General features: G+C 40.2%; 1 long non-coding RNA gene across 2 annotated transcripts in view; it reads left to right on the top strand.

Moving 5' to 3' along the window:
- LOC110119611 overlaps window positions 1-20,124 on the top strand; it is a 209,068-nt gene that overhangs the window by 111,196 nt on the left and 77,748 nt on the right. The window contains exon 3 of one of the 2 annotated variants that reach the window (XR_007225270.1): window positions 9,328-9,827. This is a non-coding gene — a long non-coding RNA (uncharacterized LOC110119611). The remainder of the gene's footprint in view (window positions 1-9,327; window positions 9,828-20,124) is intronic. The other variant, XR_007225269.1, reaches the window with a different exon arrangement.

Genomic DNA, 20,124 nt, shown 5'->3' with positions numbered 1-20,124 from the left:
CGGTCACCAGGTTTTCGTGGAATTTTTAAAACTAGGATGCACGTGGCGTTTCGTATCAGGTAAATTCTGATCAACGTGATTCTGTTTTATTCTTCTCGTAAATAAGTACATGTGCATTTTTTACGCTTCGATTTCAATTCGAGGAGGTATCAGTAATTATCGAATTGAATTTTGATCGAGACTTCGATCGAAGTAGAATCTCTGCTTCTATTTCTTTGAGACACGCGTGATATCACACTATTGCTTGCCAGTGTGCTACCGTGCAGTGTTAGAAAAAGATCCTCTGAAAGATTGTTGGGTTTTGAATAAGAAAACGTGAAAACTGGTAAAACTATTATACTTTTGGTGGTAATTTATAGACTAGATCAGCATGGTTTCCAAATGGTGTTGAACTTGTTCCTAAATCTTGAACGTTAAGAGAAAAGTGTGAAAAATTAATGTGGTAAGTATTGAAGAAAGAGTAATTGATACAATAAATAATAATATAAATAGAATAGAATAAACGATAGAAATAAAAGAATGAAATAAAATATTTAGACAGGAGTATTGGCTGAAAGTTTCAAATCTATAAATAAAACCACATATCATCCTTTCTCATTGTTACCGATAAAGGATTGAAATAAATCGAGGAATATTTAAAAACCCAAAATACTGAAGGAGTCACGTCACGAAGTTATACTACCATAACCAAGAGAGTAACCTTTGAAGCATCGATCGAATCAAGGGTCAGCCTGAAAATCTCGTGAACGCAGCATCGTCACGTTGTGAATCGAGAACAATCCTGGCGAAGGTAAAATCCTCGAGATCTCTTCTTTCATTAAGCGACACGCACGTTTCACGCACGGTCCCTTAATTATGGAGTGCGGTGCGATGAAAAGGACCGAGGGTGTCTTCCAGACGAATCTTCAGCTTAATGTCGAACGTTTTCCCAGGACAGGAAATCGTGATATAATCGCGCGACGTGAGTCGCCTTGATCTTTGTTCGTCGAATCTCGACGTTGTCCCTCAGAAAGAACTCGATTCGTTCCACGAATCGTCTATCCAATCGTCAATTTTTCCACTCTCCACCTTTAACTGTGTCAGAACTCGGAATGCTGTGATCGATAGATAAAGGGGAAGGAGCAGAATGTAGGAAGAAAGAAAGAGTTCGATATTGAATTTCTCATTCGACTAATTTCTAAATTAGATAACTGTTTAATTACCTATAACTTCGATTCTTTACACGAAGAGTTCGTTATCGGATTTCTTAATTAAATAATTGTTTAATTATTTATGCCTCTGCACCTTGATTTTTTTGACACTCCGACAAGCTTATCAAACGACCAACAAACAGTTCAATTGAGCATCTAATGAAATCGACTGGTGGAACGATATCATCAAACGAAACAGTCACCTTTGATCCAACACCGCGAGCAACCCTCTACCTCACCGATGACGTCGATACGAGCTCGTTCGTCATCATTACCGCCCGCACTGCTAGTAATTAAAACTCTTGCCGGTGACAAACGAGCGTGAACTGATTTTTCTCTGTGAAAGAAGATGGATCGCGCGCGATCCGGCCTCGAACTCGCGGCCCTGCCATTGCCCGGAGAATTATTACAGCCGATATGATTTCTCCTGCTTCCGAATGCCGGGAATTCTCAACGTTGGCCGCATTTGTCAAAGCTAATCCGTAATTCCCGGCGAAGTGGGTCGGTCAATTGGGAAATATTGTAAGTCAACGCTGACGTCGAACGAATCGACGGGGAGGTAAATTCGAGACACGTTCCTAGCTGGATTAGATCGCTGCCAGTTTTTTGCTGTTCCTCCCTCTTTCTCCTGTTCTCTTTGGATCTGTCTTCCTGTAAGGAAATCTAATGACAGCCAGCCGAGTCGTGCGTGAGGGTCCAGGAAAGGAGTTTTGTTTATTGGACCTGGCGAGGGTTGCTGAGGATCGCGTGAAACGTTACGTGGAGATAAATTTCTTGAGCGTGTGCGATTCGCGAAGAATTCGAGAGAAATTCGAGGACTTTGGCGAAAGAGAATTATTTGGATTGTGAAATTCACTTGGTGGATTTATTAAGGCAAACATAGCACGAGTAGTTGGCGATTTCGGAGATTAATTTCAAAGTTCAGGGTCCTCGTCGAATATTAGGACAGGTATAACGACGCGCTCGTCACGAATGTTTCCATAAACATGTCAGCATCGTGGCAAATATCGAATATCGATCAGGGAACATTGGTCCGCCGTGTTTGCGGTCGAGTCGAGCGAGGATAATTAATTCAGTACCGGGTTACGTTTACATCGCCTGGCCGCGGGACGTTCTTTCCCCGATGACGACCACAGATAGATGCCATTTCTCCGATCACTAAACACGCGAGTGCTTTATGGTCACGACACGACATTTAATTTTATACGTTTGTATAAATTATTTGATGTACAATTTATTCGCTTCTTCATAGAATTGAACTAGGATGTCGAAAGAACCAAATGCATTAAAGTACTATAACATTAATCGTTATACCTAAAAATAACAGGTAGATAATACTTACGTACGAACTTTTTAGGCAAAAACATGCAACCTAATTAAATAAAATTCTAATTACGTCAATTTTATCAATAACGCATATTTTTTTTATAGAATCCATAAACAAGAAAATGTGTCGAAATTTGAATCTCCGTGTCCTTAATGGACTCTGTGTATACTTACAATTTATTTTTCCATACAGTCTCGCTCAATAAACCAATCAGATTGTCCTCAACACTCGATCTGATGATTTCCCTTTCAAAAACAGCTTTGACGAAGTAACCCGATTTTCCCACCATTTGGAAGACGACTTGTGTTCAGGGAAGTAGTCTTTCCTCCTTTACTCGATTCAAGGCCACACATTTGTGCCCGGTCTATCGAATGCCATCGAGCGTGCCACCCGTGCGTACACAAAGTTGGCCAGTTGGTAAGCGAGACGCGTGATTTCGAGAAATATCGTAGATTATACATCAGCGTTTCTCGTTGAATGGCTTCGTGTTCAGTGATTCGTGAACCGCTATCTGCTCCACGTGACCGCACGACCCTTGGCCAAACCAGCACAGTGCCCCGATAATAGTTCTAACCGTGCAACTATATACGTATGGAAATGCCAGTAGCTACGTAACCACGTGTACACGGTGTTCGCGAATTTTCTGCTAATTTCCTCATTATTTGATCTCGTAGCCATTCAGGCGATTAAAATTGAAAACAACCCCTGTTTGTGGGAAAATCAATTTACATTGACAAATTAGAAGAAAATCCTTATCACGAAGCAATGAAAATAATTCAGCGACAGACACGAAATATTAGAGAAAGAGAATTGTTTGATATGAAGGAAGAAGGTTAGCTTCTTTTCTATTTCAACTAAATAGTATGATATTCAATGCGAATCAAATATTTTAGAAACACCCCGTAGCTACGAGTTCGCGTGTGTTCACCCGGAAACGCAAATCGATGCACATGCATATGTATATGATGCGGTTATTATTAGATTTCGATGCGTAAAGGGCGATGGTGTTCCCCGTGAAAATGGGTTTACTCCAAATCCCCGGATAGCCGTTACCTTTTCTCCACGAAACGAATTCAGCGCTTCAAGGATGTTTCTTCTATCTCGAGCTATCTCTCAACTATAAGACGGGATGGTGCTTTTACACGAAATTCTGGACCAGGACATGTATGCACGTACATTGTGCCACCGAATAGAAGCAGCGGGGTTAACGTATCAGACTTGGCAAAGATTTAAAGGACCACGCGTCGCTTTTATCGGTATAAAATAGAATCGAGCGGTTCGGTTATTGTTTGATATTCAATTAAATCGCCAAGCTTCGATGTTTACCCGCGGATGAAAGCGGTGAATTAAACGTGCGACCGTACATGTATCGATATACGAACCCAGTGAACAACGAATCGGTCATGTAACAGCGGCGCGTTTCAATGTTGGCTTTGAGCTTCGTCCGAATTCTACCGTAACTCAGGCAAGACTATAATATCGTCGAAATAAAATCAAAATGGAGAATTACCTTCAGAAAGCTGTTATGAAACTCCTTCGAAAATAAATTACTTATTTTCGTGAGATTATTCATTACAAGAAAAGTAGGTAAATCGTATTGTGTAATCTAAACGAGATAATTCAATCGACACGTGTATCGATAAGGTATAGCGATTGTATTAAAGCATCAAAACGATTAAACGCATAGAGAATCGGAATGAACGATATACGACAAACTTTCTCATCAAAAAACTCTACTTTGTCTCGTCTGCTAGTCTCTATTGGAAATCCTTCATTTCGAAACTTCCACTCGAAACCAACACCAAGCTTGCTCCATCGTTCTCTGTAAGCAGCGCTAAATTAAAAGCGATAGCAGGCTGGGCGTAGCGTGAACGCGAGAGAAAAGTCCGCATTCGTATCACCGTCCGTGTGCACCCGGCCATTTCATTACCGCGAAATGGACAAAAAGCGTATCTGCTTACGGAGGCGGTTCGGTTAAGATCGATGATCGCCAGTGCAACGCAGTTGGGATGATGCATCGGGACCGGTGACCTGGATCCGTGAGATTAAAGGTTTCCGTTTGGCCATCGGCCGTAGTCTCCTCTGGGACGATACAATTTTATCGACTGCTGTCTCGCTCTGTGGCGAACGTTTTTCTGCATTACGCGGCCGCACCCCACGGGGCATAGTGCTCGGCGAATCTTTGAGCCGCTCTCTCACAGAAACCGATCGTTCTCGCTCGTTTCGTGGATTCCATTGTTCAATCTGCGCGGCTTTTGTGCGCTCGTCGCCGTTCTCTCGACGATCCTATCGCGACAGAAAATGCTCAACAGCAGCGAGAGGAGGACAGAGACACGCGATCGTGGTCGCCGGCGAATCGTCGTTGAACGAAGTGTTTCGTTAATTGTACGAGCCGGAGGTCGAATCGCGACCTGGATATACCCCGATTCTCCGCGAATGATGTTTGGAAACGTCCTGCACTGCCTCGGGTAGGTATGGAATATGGAGCTCGCTGTTACACCGTTTGAAACAACAATCGGGAGACCAAACTGGACCGTGCTCAATATTCAAACGGACAATTTCCATATATTCATTTAATGGTGAAAGATGGTGTTGAATATCGAGACTGAAAATTCTATTTTTTCTTTCTTTTTTTTTTCTCTGATGTTTTATTGTTTTTATTTATTAGACTGATCGATGTACTGGTAGAACAGTGGTTATCAAATCTCTTCAAATGATTGCTAATCATACTTTTTAAAGATCTTGTTCCTCTTGCGATTACATAAAACCAAGATACGAACCCACTGATCAGATTCGAAAGCTCAAAGGTTGCCAGTACCGTAAAGACGTTAACGAAATAGATGTCAATGAGATTAATGTGAAATCTACTGACAACGCGTTGAATTTAAAGGTCACTCTTTTATGAAAGATAAGGATTCTGACTTACATTTTTCACCTGTAAGCGAGTGAACGTTCTTATGTTTCTTACCAGTGCGCTATCTTAAATGCCAATGCTTCCTAGCGAAGAACAGCAGTTAATGGCTAGAATTCCAATATTCTGATCTAGACGAAGGTCCGAAGTTGGAAACGGTGGGTGGAAAAAAATTCGTTCCTTCGATTAGTGTTTCGTGGAATTGGGAAGGCTTATGGAGGTAAACGTGGGAAGAGGAATACATTAAGAACGAACTTTAAACTAGATTTCTTTTTTAGGGTCTTCAGAAGTTTTAGGATAGGAAACGCCCCCCGTCAAATCTTGCAGGTTCCGTCTACCTGCAGCTAGCTAATATACAAATGGTCAGACTTGCGTGGTCACGCACCAAGGAAACAGCACGTAAAGTTTGGTCGCGTTCGAACCAGTGTTTGCACCCCAGGGGACGTCGCCGAGGGTTTTGAACAGTCTGACAGGTTCAGCGATTATTAAATTGTGGAACAGTGTTCGGAATATTCCGTTAATAGTATGCTATTATTCGTCGGACAAATTTAAATGTATCTTGATAAGTTTGTACAAAAGTGAATCGAATATTATGATTCATCGTTTGCGCGATGGAGAATATTTCTGCAGCGATACATTTTTTGGTTTATCAATACATAGATCGGCCAATATCGACATACTTAAGTTTCCAATATCGAGTGAATCATTTCTATAGTATCAATTTATACGAGTACATTATGCTATATCTTACGAGTTTCTTACCTCGCCAATTCACATATATCAAATTGTGATGCAATACGGAAATCTGATTAATTTTTATAGCAATTGATATAAAATAGCTTCTAAGAGTTTATTGTCTTATTTCTTCTTACAAATTACAAAACACTTTCTATATTCCATTATCATTAACCTTGTATTTTTATATAGATTTGCATCTTGCCTTTCCAACGAAACCAGTAATCTAAGCCGTTTATCGAGTCACTACATACTACAAATTTTCTTGCATGATGTTGAAAGATGGCGTCTGCAACTATCTGTGTATGTATAATGTATACAAATCGAAGGGTTAAAACAAATTTAGAAGAATAATATTCTACAAGAATGTATTCTTTCCTCTTCTCCTATATATTCTCTTCTAATTTTTTTCATTCAGAGAAGTCTCCTCCTACCTCGCACGAACGATCCAGAATCTCGCGATTCCCGTGAAATTCGAAAGGGACTCAAGGCAATCTCCAGCCTGCTCCTCGCAATGATATCTCGTAAAACGGAACAGAGAGGAAAGGTGGAGGCATCGAGCGGCCGGCGAGTCTCTTCAAAGAACAAGCGAAAATCAAGCACGCGTGTATCAATCTCGAGTGCCAATCTCGACGAGGAGCCTCTCTTATCTTCCTACCTTTGATATCAGAGGTCCGCCGTATGGTAGCGATGCTTTCTCATCTTTGGACTTTCGTCTGAAGCTGACTAGGGGTCCCGTATGTAGCAAACCCTCTCTTCATCTTTCTCGCTTTCTCCCCCTACGAGTTTAATATCCGAGCTTGCAGATCAAATTTCTTGCGTGTTTCCGTGTTGTCGAGGATTTCTTCGCCCGGCAATTTTACCCGCCAGTTTCTACGCGATTTTTTCACCTTTCTCTCCTTCCCCCCTTTTTTAAGGAGGGGAGGACTACAAGGTACTTTGTCACTTTTGGATAACGTGACACGCAAGTATTACATCGGCTGAAAAATTTGAGGGTTCAAAGTACCTACGTATCTCGTTTTATATAAAATCGTTGTTAAAGGTTGTCGTAAGTTGTTTCGAAGAATTTAGGAGTTGCAGTGATATTATATATAGTGCGGAGGTGAAGATTTTTATATAAAATTGTGTCAGATTGTTTAATTTCACAGTTTCTGGTATTTTCACCTATTTAGATCAGACTGAAGTTAGAACTTGAGACTATGAAATAAAGACTGGGATAATTATTCATACAAAATAATCCTCTGATATATCTGGCTGATACGAAGTATCTGTATCTTATGAACTCTTTTTATTTGGTCAATAGAATCGATGGAACGTAAGTCCAGAAGTAGCAGGTACTTGCGCACTCTCAGGAAGGCCAATATCTGATAAGGCAATGGAAACGTAATCGGTAAACTTTCTAACTGATCTCCGTGTGACGAGGCTTTCGAGGTGAATTGGAAATTTCCTTGTGCTGGAAACTTTGCTCGTCGAAACGTCCACAACCGACCGCGAATTCATTCGTTCCGAATCAGAACACGCACGCTTCGCAACAACAGTCGTAACGTTTTCGATCAACCGGCGAATCCACTACAACAGCTAATAATTCCAAGTTTAATCGCTCTGAGAGTGAAAATTCTTCAAAGTTCCGAACTGTCAGAGATCTATTATTCCTTCATTATTTAGTTTAGATTAAAACGCTCTATGGTACCATTCTAAAACCGAAGCAAACTGAAACTTTATCATTTCCTTTGGCGTGGTCTCTCTTTTTCTTCGTTAAAAGAAATATCTTTGTTAATACAACATAACTTTACCTTAACTCATCCTATAGCATACCGGATATATTTAATTATCTCGATCACGTCCCCACAAAAAAAGTCCAAACTTTCGACAAAAAACAAATGCAACGTAGAGAAGAACAAAGGGTCGTAAAAGATTAAAATTCTTCGACGAAGACAGTTCACAAGGCCACTAAGTTCGCGAAACCTTCGTGTCCAAGTGCAAAGCCTCCGGTCGAACCGGAAACGAGCAATTGTCGCGAGGCGTTCACGCGGTTCTTTCCGCCCTCTCTCCGCCTAAAGTGGAAGAAGGAAAGGGTCGAGGTCGAGTCGTGGCTGCATGAAAATTCAAGCGTCTATCGACGCAACTCCGTTCATTAAGTCTCGAACCCGTGTTGCTGCGTTACGAGGTCCGTTATCAGTACGATCCATAGTCCGTGAAATTACGATGAAACAGGGGACAGCGCCTTGTAATTTTACGACTCGCGGCCTACTTAACACCAGGACACAGGCAACGTGCGTTTCTCATAATCGTTCGTGATCTATTCGCGCTATTGCGGAAGGGCTAAACGATTACCACCGGTCGACGGGGACAAAGTCGTGCAGGAGAATACAATGCTCGTCCGTTGCACGATCTGATACACGACCGGCGACAAAATGACGGGTCTGTTTCGTGACCGGCCGACAAATGTTCTGAAAAACGGACAGGATCGTTCTGCGCGATGAACGACCGGCTGGGAACGTTTTTGCCACACCGACCACGGTGCGGTGTTCGTGTGTTTTGTCCGCGTGAAAAAGTAGATGTAACGTGGCTAGGAAGATGGCTGTTTCCGGAAAAAGTGGATCATTATAAGGTCTGCGAACAGGGATAGATCTGTTCTTAATTTGGAAATGATTAATTGTTCTTTCTTTTTCCTTTTCTTCTTTTTCTTTCTGGTTAAGCGTTTGCGATTTTTCTTTATTGATATCGCACTTCGACTATGGGCGTACAATATACGAGATATTCAAAGTAAGGTACTCATTATAATATCGGAGAGGTGAAATTAATTTTCATAGCTAGAAAATTTGTTTTGTTTCCTATAGATGTGTTTACCGCTCTGTTTTATTAGTAGTTCTAATAAACTTGTATATAGTATATGAGAGTGCATATAATTTTTAGTATGCTTGTTCACAATTGAATAATCTATTTATTAGCTGCTGTTTGTTCCACCGACTGTTTAGTCGCATTACGCTTTATTGTGACAGAAATTTGAAACGTTAAACGTATTCGTTAGTTTCTAATTTATCTTCACTTGAATAATTTATTTCTTAATTCTGTCGCCGTGATTAAACGTTCAGCTGCATTCTCTTTCGCTATAATATTCCGATTGGTTCGAAAATTTCTTTTGCACGTTTATTATGTTACAGATTCCGGTAGATGTATTCGGTGCAGATCCGGTAGATGGAATGAAAATTCACGGTTTACATCGCCAACACAACTCGCATTTAACCACCGTTTCGAAAACGATGTCACAATGTCGATCGCATTTTTCTCCGCAACGACGAAACGCGGTGAGTTAAGAGTGAATTATAACGGAGTGGAAAAACAAAGGGCAGACCGACGATAGGGTCGAGGGACGGAGGGCGTCGAGGCGTGTACAGAGTAAAGATCCCTCGCGAACCTTTGTTTCTAGCTGGCTTGTCGCCTGTTTGCTTCCGCGACAGGAAATTAACAGCTCGGTTCCGCTCTCTACGCATCCCGTACCGTATTGTTCGCCGTGAAAGTAATCTGGGATTTGTCACGCTCGTGTGTGCCCCGATATTAGACAATCGTGCGACGACTCGACGATTCGACGATCGCTTCGCGACGGAAATTCACCGATTCCTTTGCAAGTTAACGTGTTCCGTGGCCGCAATAATTCTCGCGGGTAAGTAGCAATTAAGTTCCGACAAGAACTTCCTTGTAATTGGCGTTCGGAAATTTCGCTACTTCGTCGCTTAGTAGTTCATTGGAAACCAGATAAAGGGATGATAAACAGAGTTTGCCTTGTTTTACAAGATCCAAGATTAAAACGGAGCTACGTGAAATGGAATAAATTCCGAAGTGAGAACGTCATCGGTTAGGAAAATTGAATTTCGATCATTGATCGAAATATAAAGAGATTGACATTTTTACGTACGTTACGTTAGAAATAAATTTTGGATAGTTAACACTAAAACTACCACACCAGTCAAATTGACCGGTTTTACAATTTTATTTTAAAATTCTTTCTTCATGTTATATTTTCTTTCCGCAATGATGTAATGACTTTCGCAACGATAACTAAAGGAATAATATAATGAATTTTATTTTGCTTTTTATGTATTCAAACTGAAAATAATGTTGTATCAAGGCTACTTATACCAGTAGCAGTCAAAATGACTGGTACTTGTCAAAGTGTAAAAGGATCCTGCAATTTGTTTATCGAACCCTAATTAACCAGTTTCCTCGTTCTACACAACTTGCCACGCGTTTTTTAAATTTTTACCGCGTATCATTCAATATGATGATATTAGTTATCAGGAAAATTCCGGATCAATCGCTAGATTGCTAGACGCTAACACTAGAAATACCACACCCGTCAAAATAACTGATTCTACAATTTTATAAATGTGTCAACCCTTATTTAGGGATCATGATCCCAGGTGGATTAATAATACCAAAAATCTACTACATAACATGGAATTCCTCCTGTAAGAAAGTAATAAATCAATAAATATAAAAATATTCTATTATTACGTATTTTTTCGAGACCGGTCATTTCGATTGGTTTTGGTAGAAATAGCCTCGTGTTAACTATCGGTAGTTCTAGCGTTAATTAATTTTCTTTTTAAATATGACAGTAGGTAAGGTTCTCGATAACGCAAGATCTTTGAAACACAATTTTAGTTCTTCGATCTAAGGTTCTTTCACACTAATTAACGATTCAAAGACTCTTACGCCATGTATCGATTATCTTGCGACCAAACACTCTTCAGATCAGCAACTATTAATAACGCGATAATCTACGCATAGCCTTTTGTTTCAAGCCAACAGACCGTAATAACGCGCATAATAACAACGATGAAAAATAACCGCAACTCAAAATCTAGACGTTTCGTTTGTAGGGACAGAAATAATTCGAATCAAATTTATCGTACGACGTAAAGTGTAATCGTTAGATTATCTACATTATCGCAACGTAGTTTCTATCGATCCAAAGCGTGGCAGAGTCTCTTAAATTCTCTACCTCACATTCGTAAAACAAATTTCACGCTACAAGAAAGCCAAAAAGCGCGTGTTACATTGGGAAAATATGCCGGCTGCTGGCCAAAATGACTGGAACGCGTTGGTTCCAATCAGATAATGGCCAACCGGCCGTAGAAAAATCGTGCTAGAAAATTAATCGTCGCGTTTATATCCCGTTTAACGTCTTCCTGGACGAACGAACCCGCGTTTGGCACCGTGTCAGCCTATCTTTCCCCCACGTATTTTCATTTCAGATGCGTATTCCACGAACAGGCACGATTCGTGGCTACCTTCCACAAAAGTATTTTGAAACACGGTTTTTAGATTAGCCTAAGTTTACAAGAAAAACAGAACAAATGCGTTTTACGGCAGACACGACGGAGTACTTCCGGTTAGGAAATGGCACGTTGCTGATAGAATTTTGGGAAATGTTGACATGAGATACATATTTCCTTTCATTCACGCTCTTACTGTGTTAAACGATTTGTCTCGCCACTTGGAGTCTTAATCTCTTAATTGTAATAATTCCTTAATTTACGAACTCATATGATTTTAATGTCACGATTAATGTTATGATTAGATATTCAGTGAAAAATTATAGAAACTTGTAGTTAAGGGTTGGTTAGGAGTGGAAGGTTGAGCTCCTTTTCTTCTAAGAGATGCCGTGAAATTTGACGATATTGTAAAGAAAATTTGTGGTCTGTGAGATCTTCTAGATCTTCGCAAGTAGAAGCAAGAGTGTTAAGGGAAAAACTTGTTGCACAATAGGCAGCTTTGCTCTCATGAATCCATCACGAGGCGCCATGCTGACAGTTAATGTTTTTAAATCGCAATATTATCCTTTCCTTTGCACGTGATATCATGCGAGCACAATGATTTTGAAATATACTTTCTGATCAGCCATTCATGAGACGCGGCAACTTACACCCCAAAGAATATAAATATAAGAAAATAAACCCATATCGCCATCTTTTTCCATAATTTGGAAAATTGAATTTCATAAAGCTTGTGCGATAAAGTCGCGTCTTATCAGCACCGCAAAGTAGTAACTAGCATTATTATCTTTCGCGTTTTTCGCGTTAGTACAGAAATATCGTGACACGAATTGCTTAATCTCCGATCGAAGGACAATTTCTATGAAAAACTATCGACACCAAGCTCGTAGCAAGGATAATTGATATTTCCACGTCGTATTTCCACAAATCGGAGAACTGAAGATTATTTTAAGTGTTGTTCACGATCTACTTTTTGTTTATTACAAAGAAACGTATTTGCTCGTAAAGCTTAATTGTTTTTGAAAATGTGCTTCGAAATGGGAATTGATCAAGACGTTCGTTAAAGTACGATGCAACTTAATGTAGTCGAACTATAGGACAGATACGGAATTTTAATTCCGCAAAGTAGGTCGATACCGGGTGAACAAGTTTTAGAGTTATGTATTCAAAGTGAGCAGTTTGGTGTCGGGACCTTTTAGACTTGGTTCGCGAAACGGACTAAGAATTTATTGTCGGCGAACAATAAGAGAACAAAGTTCTGTTGTTAATTTGTGAAAACATTTTGATTACTCATTACTTTACCAGATTTGTACACGGAATATTAAACACTGGCATAATAAATGTACACGGCGAAAGTACAATCGGATCCAACCAAAGAAATAAGAATTAAACAAGAAATTAATTAAAGAACAGAATGAAGTAAGAAATAAAGAAACACGTATCCTTTGATATTCAATTCAACGTTCAGCTTAGGGGAATCAAGGATTATGACTGGAAAAAATAATAGAAAATCTAATTAATTAATTAATACATTCGGTGCATGAAACATAGAATGGTTCGCGTAAGTATTTCAATACTTATAGAATACTTTATGAAGATATGAGACTGTGTAAATTTTAAACGAATCTGAAATATATATAGAAATAGCGAGATATTTATTGCAAAAATTCACTTTGCAGAGATCACCGATTCAACAGTAAATTATTCGCTATGTTAATCTGTTTCTAGCAGAAATCTATTTCTAGACGCAGACCATTAAAAATGAACTGATAACAGATTTTGACAAGTTATAGTAAGCTCATTTAATATTCTACTGTTTCAAATAATCTTACGCAATTTCTCTCGCAATAAATTCGTTAAATTTACAGTCTCCATTAAATTTTACTCAAAGTCAACCATACGACCACCAAACAAATTATCAAATCTTCCGCTACGCGAATCTTAGTTGATTTACTATGGCCACGAATTGCCAAACAGAGAAGAGTCACTCTCGCAAACAGTCGGGATTATCAGTAGCAACATTTGCCAACGTTGGAACATCCAGTAAAGAAGAGATCAGTCTCATTCCGTGAGTCTCGTATACACGTACTCGTTCCCTTTGCAGCCGGTGGCGCGGTTTCAGCGAGCTAATTAACGTAAACACGGGGCCTTGGAGTCCCAAGAGGAAAGTTGGAGAAAGAAAGGAAGCCGGATGTTGGTCGCTTTGAAACGCTCACCAGCTACTTGATCACTTTTCGTCGAGAATGGACATCAGAGACGAGGTGGTTTCTCCTCGTGAAATTTTTTCCTCGGATATCTTCCGAGAACCAGCCTCTTGATTGTCACTTCCGGGGAACGTTTCACATCGTAGAACATGGTCCGGAAGGATGCAAGAAATTTGGACCACATTCTCAGCTCAATGTAGGTACTCGACGGTTTGGTTAAGGCTTTTCTTTGTTTATTAGGGGATTTCCGAGAGACAGAAGAGCCGCCCTGGCTTTTGATCTTCCTTCTTTGCTATCCTCTGTTCTGTTTATGTGCCACGATTCAGGGGAACATACTCGGTAAACTGCAGTTGCACGATGAATGCCTCGTGTAAGAGAAGAAGATACATAAGTGTGGTAGCAGTGTTGGCTTTTAGTGAACAGCTTTTTTCATGAATGAGGTGGTTTTTTGAGGAATAGGGCCATTTACGTTTCTAGAAGAGTGAAAAAAAAAGAAAAGAAAGATGAAAACCTTTGTGGGATGTATGATGGTATAAATATTCAAACCCTCTGTTCTCTATAGATCAATTTTCTTTACACTTTTTTAGTAGCATTTAGAAATGTTTTTGGAATTGTTACTGGTTTTACTACAATTATTATATCCGTTATGAAGATATTCATATTATCGCTGGATAGAGTATTTTTCATTTTTTTTCTTTTTGCTTAAGAAAAAACACGTTTATGACAACACTTCAATCATGAAAGGAATATTTATAAAAATGTAATCAACGTACGCTACTATGATTTATAATCCACAATTAATATCCGCACGTCCATCCAAATGAGAACTGACGTCGAACCCTCAAAACCCAGCTATACGGAGAAATCAGGAAAACAAATATATCGTTAACCCTTCAACGATCAGCCCTTGAACAAGGAAACTATCGGTTCGCGAGTTTGCTCGACGGTAGAAACCTTGCTGGTTTCCGAAATTCCTATTGTTGGTCGTGTCTTGACGGCGTGGCTCGTATAAATCCAGAGGGAAGAGGGTGATGGTAGACCGCCCCCGTCGGGTTTCACGCGTTAATGCGCCGGGAAAGTGCGGAGCTGAGGACTGAAACAGATTCGTGTGACGAGGGTAATGAAAGGTTGCCGGAAAACACGAAGGGATCTCCGTCGTGTTGATGGAAAATATCTCACCGCGGTGGAGTGCCTTGATGGAAAGCGTTCCGCTGGACGATCCTTCGTTGTCTGACACGATTTTCGGCTTGCAAACGGAAGGAGGATAACGGCGAGAATGGGCGAACCTCTTCTGACTCATTATTCTTTGATGCTCGCGAACCTTTTTGCGTTACTTTGTACTTGTTTCTTAAATAGATAATTCTCGTTCTCTCATATTAAGCTCCCCACAAAAACGGAATCCCTTTTTGTTATAATTAGTTACCAGTAAATGGTACAAACGGTGTCTTCAGGTTGTGATCGTGATTGTCATTTTCTACGCTGTCATATTATAAATCGTTAACAGTTATTCGTCTACTTTTATGAATTCGGTTAGTAGTTTACTGTGAGTACAGGTGTATTTTGAAAAATTATCGATACGTATCTCGTTAACAAGAATTTCCATCGGGACAAGGTTCGCGTGTACAAAAGGGATTAAGGAATTGTATAAGGAAACTTTAATTATCATTCATTCGGATTATATTACGGAACGGTTTAAGTAGAAATAAATTCGAAACCTATAAGAAGATTAATTATATTAGTCGAGCTTACCTCGTGTTCAAGTAATAAAGTTCTCGTAAAGAAGGATACAATAATTTTCCTACCAATTCGATAGAATTACTCGTAATGAATTTAATTGAAGACAGTAAGTTATTAAATATTGAAATATTTATTCAAAAAGTCAAAGTTACCACAACATGAAAATTGATAATGTCAATGCAAGAATAGAGCTTCATATGGTATCGGTGGATCGATTACCCAGATACGGATCGGTGACTTTTCGAAACTCACCTAACCTCGTGAGGCAGCGCGCATCGAGACACGTCTATTTCCAGAGCTAGCATACCCGGTGGTAAATAATGGAAAGGATTTCCCTTCCGACGACACGTCTCGTGTCTTCATTTTACTTGGAAAACCGACTGGCTCGATCGATTTCTCGTCGCCGTGAATCGGATCCCGACAACGCAATGTCTGAAATCTAGGTCGGCCGCCTCTTATCGAGCTTTTTTTCTCAAGAATCGACGGAATTGAAATATCTCGGGGACTTAGGAACATCATTTCGATCCCAAAAGTGGACGAATACGTTGTAAAAAGTTCTTTTTCACTTAAGAAGATCAGCAATCGAGTCGCAGATATAATCGCCAGTATTTTTATCGAATACCGTAATTTTATTAATCGTGGAAATTTTTATTCGCAATCCTATTTCTATTGTGGAACTTTCTGGGAAATGCATTCATAAGACAAAATTGTGATTTGTATGAATTGCGTTGGGAATCGAAATTCTTTTAGAAACCTCGGTTTTCACGTCTTTTAAAAAAGAAGCTGGAGCTCTTAAAAAAGAAACCTTCTTCTTTTTACGTTTATAAAATGAATAGAAACTTTATAACAATTCCGCCATATAATTTGAAGATACATTGGATTGCACACTGTGTTTATCACAAATGCGTATTAGCAATTTTTCTAGGAAACTTTTCGGTCATAAGCGATATTATAATTGATGAGGATCTGAAGGAAGCTGAACTGAAAATTTAATTGCACTATGTAAATAAATATGTTGTTCGATCTAATCGTCAATTAAATTCCGCATGCATACATCGTTTTCCACGCACGCGTAATTTAAACTTACCCAGCCATTGCGATTCGATTACATCCCGCGCCGATATTTTACGGGTTTAATTAATATTTCGCGAAAAAGAAGGAGACACGAAATGAGCGAAGGGAGAGTGGGAAGCAAGCAGGAAGTCGTCTATTTCAAATTGTATCGATTCAAATAAAGTTGGCCGTACGTTGGCCGCAGCCAAAATTATGTTTACAACTATCGGACGCAATTTCCGCGGAATAATTACGGTTTAATCGATATACCAACACGACCATAGCCGAAACTTTTCCCGCGGACGTTCCACGCCACCATCGTATTTGTATTTACGCTGACGCACAATTAATAAGCGTACGTCATCACTTTTCACGCGGAACGTCGAACGTCGATACCATTAATTGGCCCGAATTCCCTTTGACAAATTGCCCTCGTCACTCTCGTTCGATTCTCCGAGGTAAACGATCCCGGAATAACGGGCAACTCTTTTCGTTCTTTCGAAATTCGATCTTAATGCTTTTTCGATAACAAAATCCTGAATTTTTTACGTTTTTCTTTTCTTTTTGCGACATTTTCATTTTTAATTCCCAACTATTTAACTCGAAGCGAAATTTCAAGGTGAAATAGAAATATGACGAACCTTCTAACCTTCCATCTAGCACATTGACAGAACGTTTTTTAACAACGTTTCAACATTTAAGCACGATATTAAGTTTCTTCGGTGGCGTCAGTCGGTCGAGTCTGCAGGATTTACGAGATTCGGAAAGAATCGCTCGCATTATCCAAGCACTTTTACGTTACCTGACCATCTGTCTCGAGCGTACGCGTCATAAACGCGAGACCTTACCACGCCTTCTGCCGCGTACGAATTTTATTATACATCTTATGGCGCCATTTGTTGCTGGGGCCCTTTTATTGGTCACGGTTCGTAGCACTTGGGAGACTTGTTGCGGAAAGATTGAAATTGCATGGATGTGGATGAAAAAGCAAATTTCTAATCTTATCGTCTACTTCAACAGATATTTTGAAGTTCCGAAGAATTCTACGTGTTGATTTTGTTACAATCGTTTACGTGCCGAATTACATGGCTAAATGAGCTACTATGAGTCACGGTGCGTATCGTTTTATGAATCACATTAAATCTGTCTTTCGACTAGTTTATCATGATATCATAAATTTCTTAGAATCAGATAGAAAAGACAGTATCGTTTTCTGAGAAAATAAAATTACTTTTAATTAATTCAAGACACTCAAAGAACCAATATTATCTGCTCGTGATTATTCGGTAGTCAATACACGTTGCTTGAATAATTAAAGTTTGGAACACATACCGGGTAGCTTTTATAAAACGATCGATTAAGATTCCTCCAAAGCGGGAAGAAATGGGGAAAATTCGATCGAACAAAAAATACACCGTTCCAGAAGAGAAATCTTTTCATGTATACGGCGACGTCGTAGGTGGCGGCGTCCGGGTGATCTCAAAGCTAACTCAATCTTCTTCAGTGGAACCGTATATTTTGTATACACCATCCTATTCATTTTTTATTTCTCTGAAAAATCGTATTAAGATACTTGGATGGAAAAAATGTTTGGTTTAGAAGATATTTTAATTTTAACGTTGTAAAACTTATCGCATAAGAGACAACGAAAACGTAATCAAGAAAACTTTGTCTTTCTAACAACCGTCTGTCATTCCTAAAAAATGATATAACGGAAACGAAAGTGTGCATTGCTCGAATAAAGCAGCATATGTTTTACAAATAGCAAGTAATCCTTACTCGTCTTTTACAGCCGAAGTTAGGTACAAACTTATGTAATAAGAAATGCATCGTTCGAATAATTATGAACAGTAGAATACAACTACATGACTCACGTCATTTTCAGCAATAAATTACTACCAACCAACGTTTTACACGAGAGACACTATTGTCAGAATAAAGTACGTACAAAACGTATGTAGGCGAAATTCGCGTTCCCATTCAACGTTTCATATTCCATGGAATGAAAACGTTCTTGTAACGAGGTCGTATTACGACAGTTCTCGAGCGTGCACACGCGTTCGTTTGTCAGAGCCACTCGGCGAGTAATATTGTCGCGAGCTCTTCGCCGATCGAAGAACTTTTTAATCTTACCGCGGCGTGAACGAGCAGATGCTTTCAAGCTTTTTGTTCGACTCGACTCAACGCCGGCCCGCCTCGAGCTTTCGATCGAGAATTTTTCCTCTTTCGCCGCGAACTTTCGCTCGAGAGATTTCGAGCAGCGCCATTCGATTTTCCTCTTTCCCCTCATCTTCCTTTCTTTCCTTTCTTTTTTACTCAGCTTCCTTCTTCTTCTTCCGAATGGCGATGTATTAACGACGAGTTAACCGAGACGAAGTTCTCGCTTTTTTCATCCGCACCGTTTAATCGAGTCGTGCCACCTGTCTCGCACAAGGAAGCAACGAGCGTCTTCAGCTTCGAATAATTTACACTCTGCTTTCTTCAATTCTTTAACTTGGATTAAAAATATCATAAGAATATTCCGTACAGAAGTTGATGTAAAAAAAGATCTTATCAGCAGCTTATTTGTTCTTAATCATTGAGTTATGATTATCTTTAAACATTTCGACCTAACGCTGGCTCGTAAATATCAATCGAATCTCGTATTCGGTTCTTGTCGTTCTGATATAAATAATCGTACAGTGTATTGTTTGAACGATATCGTATGACAAAACCTATATACGCGTGCACAAGTGACGCCTCGCACAAAGATTCTCTCCAATATCACCGATTGAATCACAAACAAAACCAAAATGGACCCACAAAGCAAGAAATCCACAAAGGGATCCATCAAATCCCTTAAAACCTTGGTATCGTCAAAGAGAAGGAGGATGCACGTGTAGAACAATATCTGGAGAAGCGAGGCCACGGTCTGATCTCCGGTTTCCGGCTGCAATCGAACAGGGGCAGCTTTCGTCGAAAAGCGGAACGTCAATTTCCTCGAAGCAACGGCGACTAGCGACTGTCCATCCATTGCAAGAAACGTCTGAGACACGGAATCTTGCTCTGGCGCGATTTTCACGCTGGATTTGTCGATTCCGTGAACGCGTCGATTGTTTCATCGCGTAAAAAGTTTTTCGATAGTCGGGCCAGCCGAAGTGGAACCAGCCGCCAGACACCGGAAGGGGTGGAATGCGGGCCACTGCGAGACGGGAGACACGGTTTTGTCCGCGGAAGGAAAAAGTTCGGCCCGATTAAGTCGAAACGAGCGACGCGAGTCGACGTCTCTTTGGCTACTTTGCCCCGAGACGTCGGCGAACTTTCGGTTCGGCGAGGAAGGATCCCGGAAGCAACGACGTGGCGTGTCTCGACGAGAAATCTCGCGACCAAAGCATCCTCCAAAATGCCGTTGCGCTCCACGGATTAAAAAACTTCCGGCCCCGTGTAAACGCTTGGAATGATAAGTTCTTGCGGCCGACCAGGGAAACTGGCTTCCGTGCTACGCTTGCGAATTAATTCGCCGATTAATACCTTGATTCGTGATAGCTCAGTCGTTTCTACTTAGCCAAATGTTTCCGATATTGGACGAAATTGTGTGTATCGCGAGAAATTGGATGATTTACGGCACGTTGCGACGTAATATAGAAAGTTTGTCACATGGGAACTCGGTTTACGACACAAGTTTATTTAGTGTATAAGGAGATGAGGA

The sequence above is a fragment of the Bombus terrestris genome, chromosome 10 (genome assembly GCF_910591885.1).
Source record: "Bombus terrestris chromosome 10, iyBomTerr1.2, whole genome shotgun sequence".
In the NCBI taxonomy this organism is placed as follows: Eukaryota; Metazoa; Arthropoda; class Insecta; order Hymenoptera; family Apidae; genus Bombus; species Bombus terrestris.
Note: the sequence above shows the minus strand (reverse complement) of the source record. Positions and strands in the feature narration are given on the sequence as shown.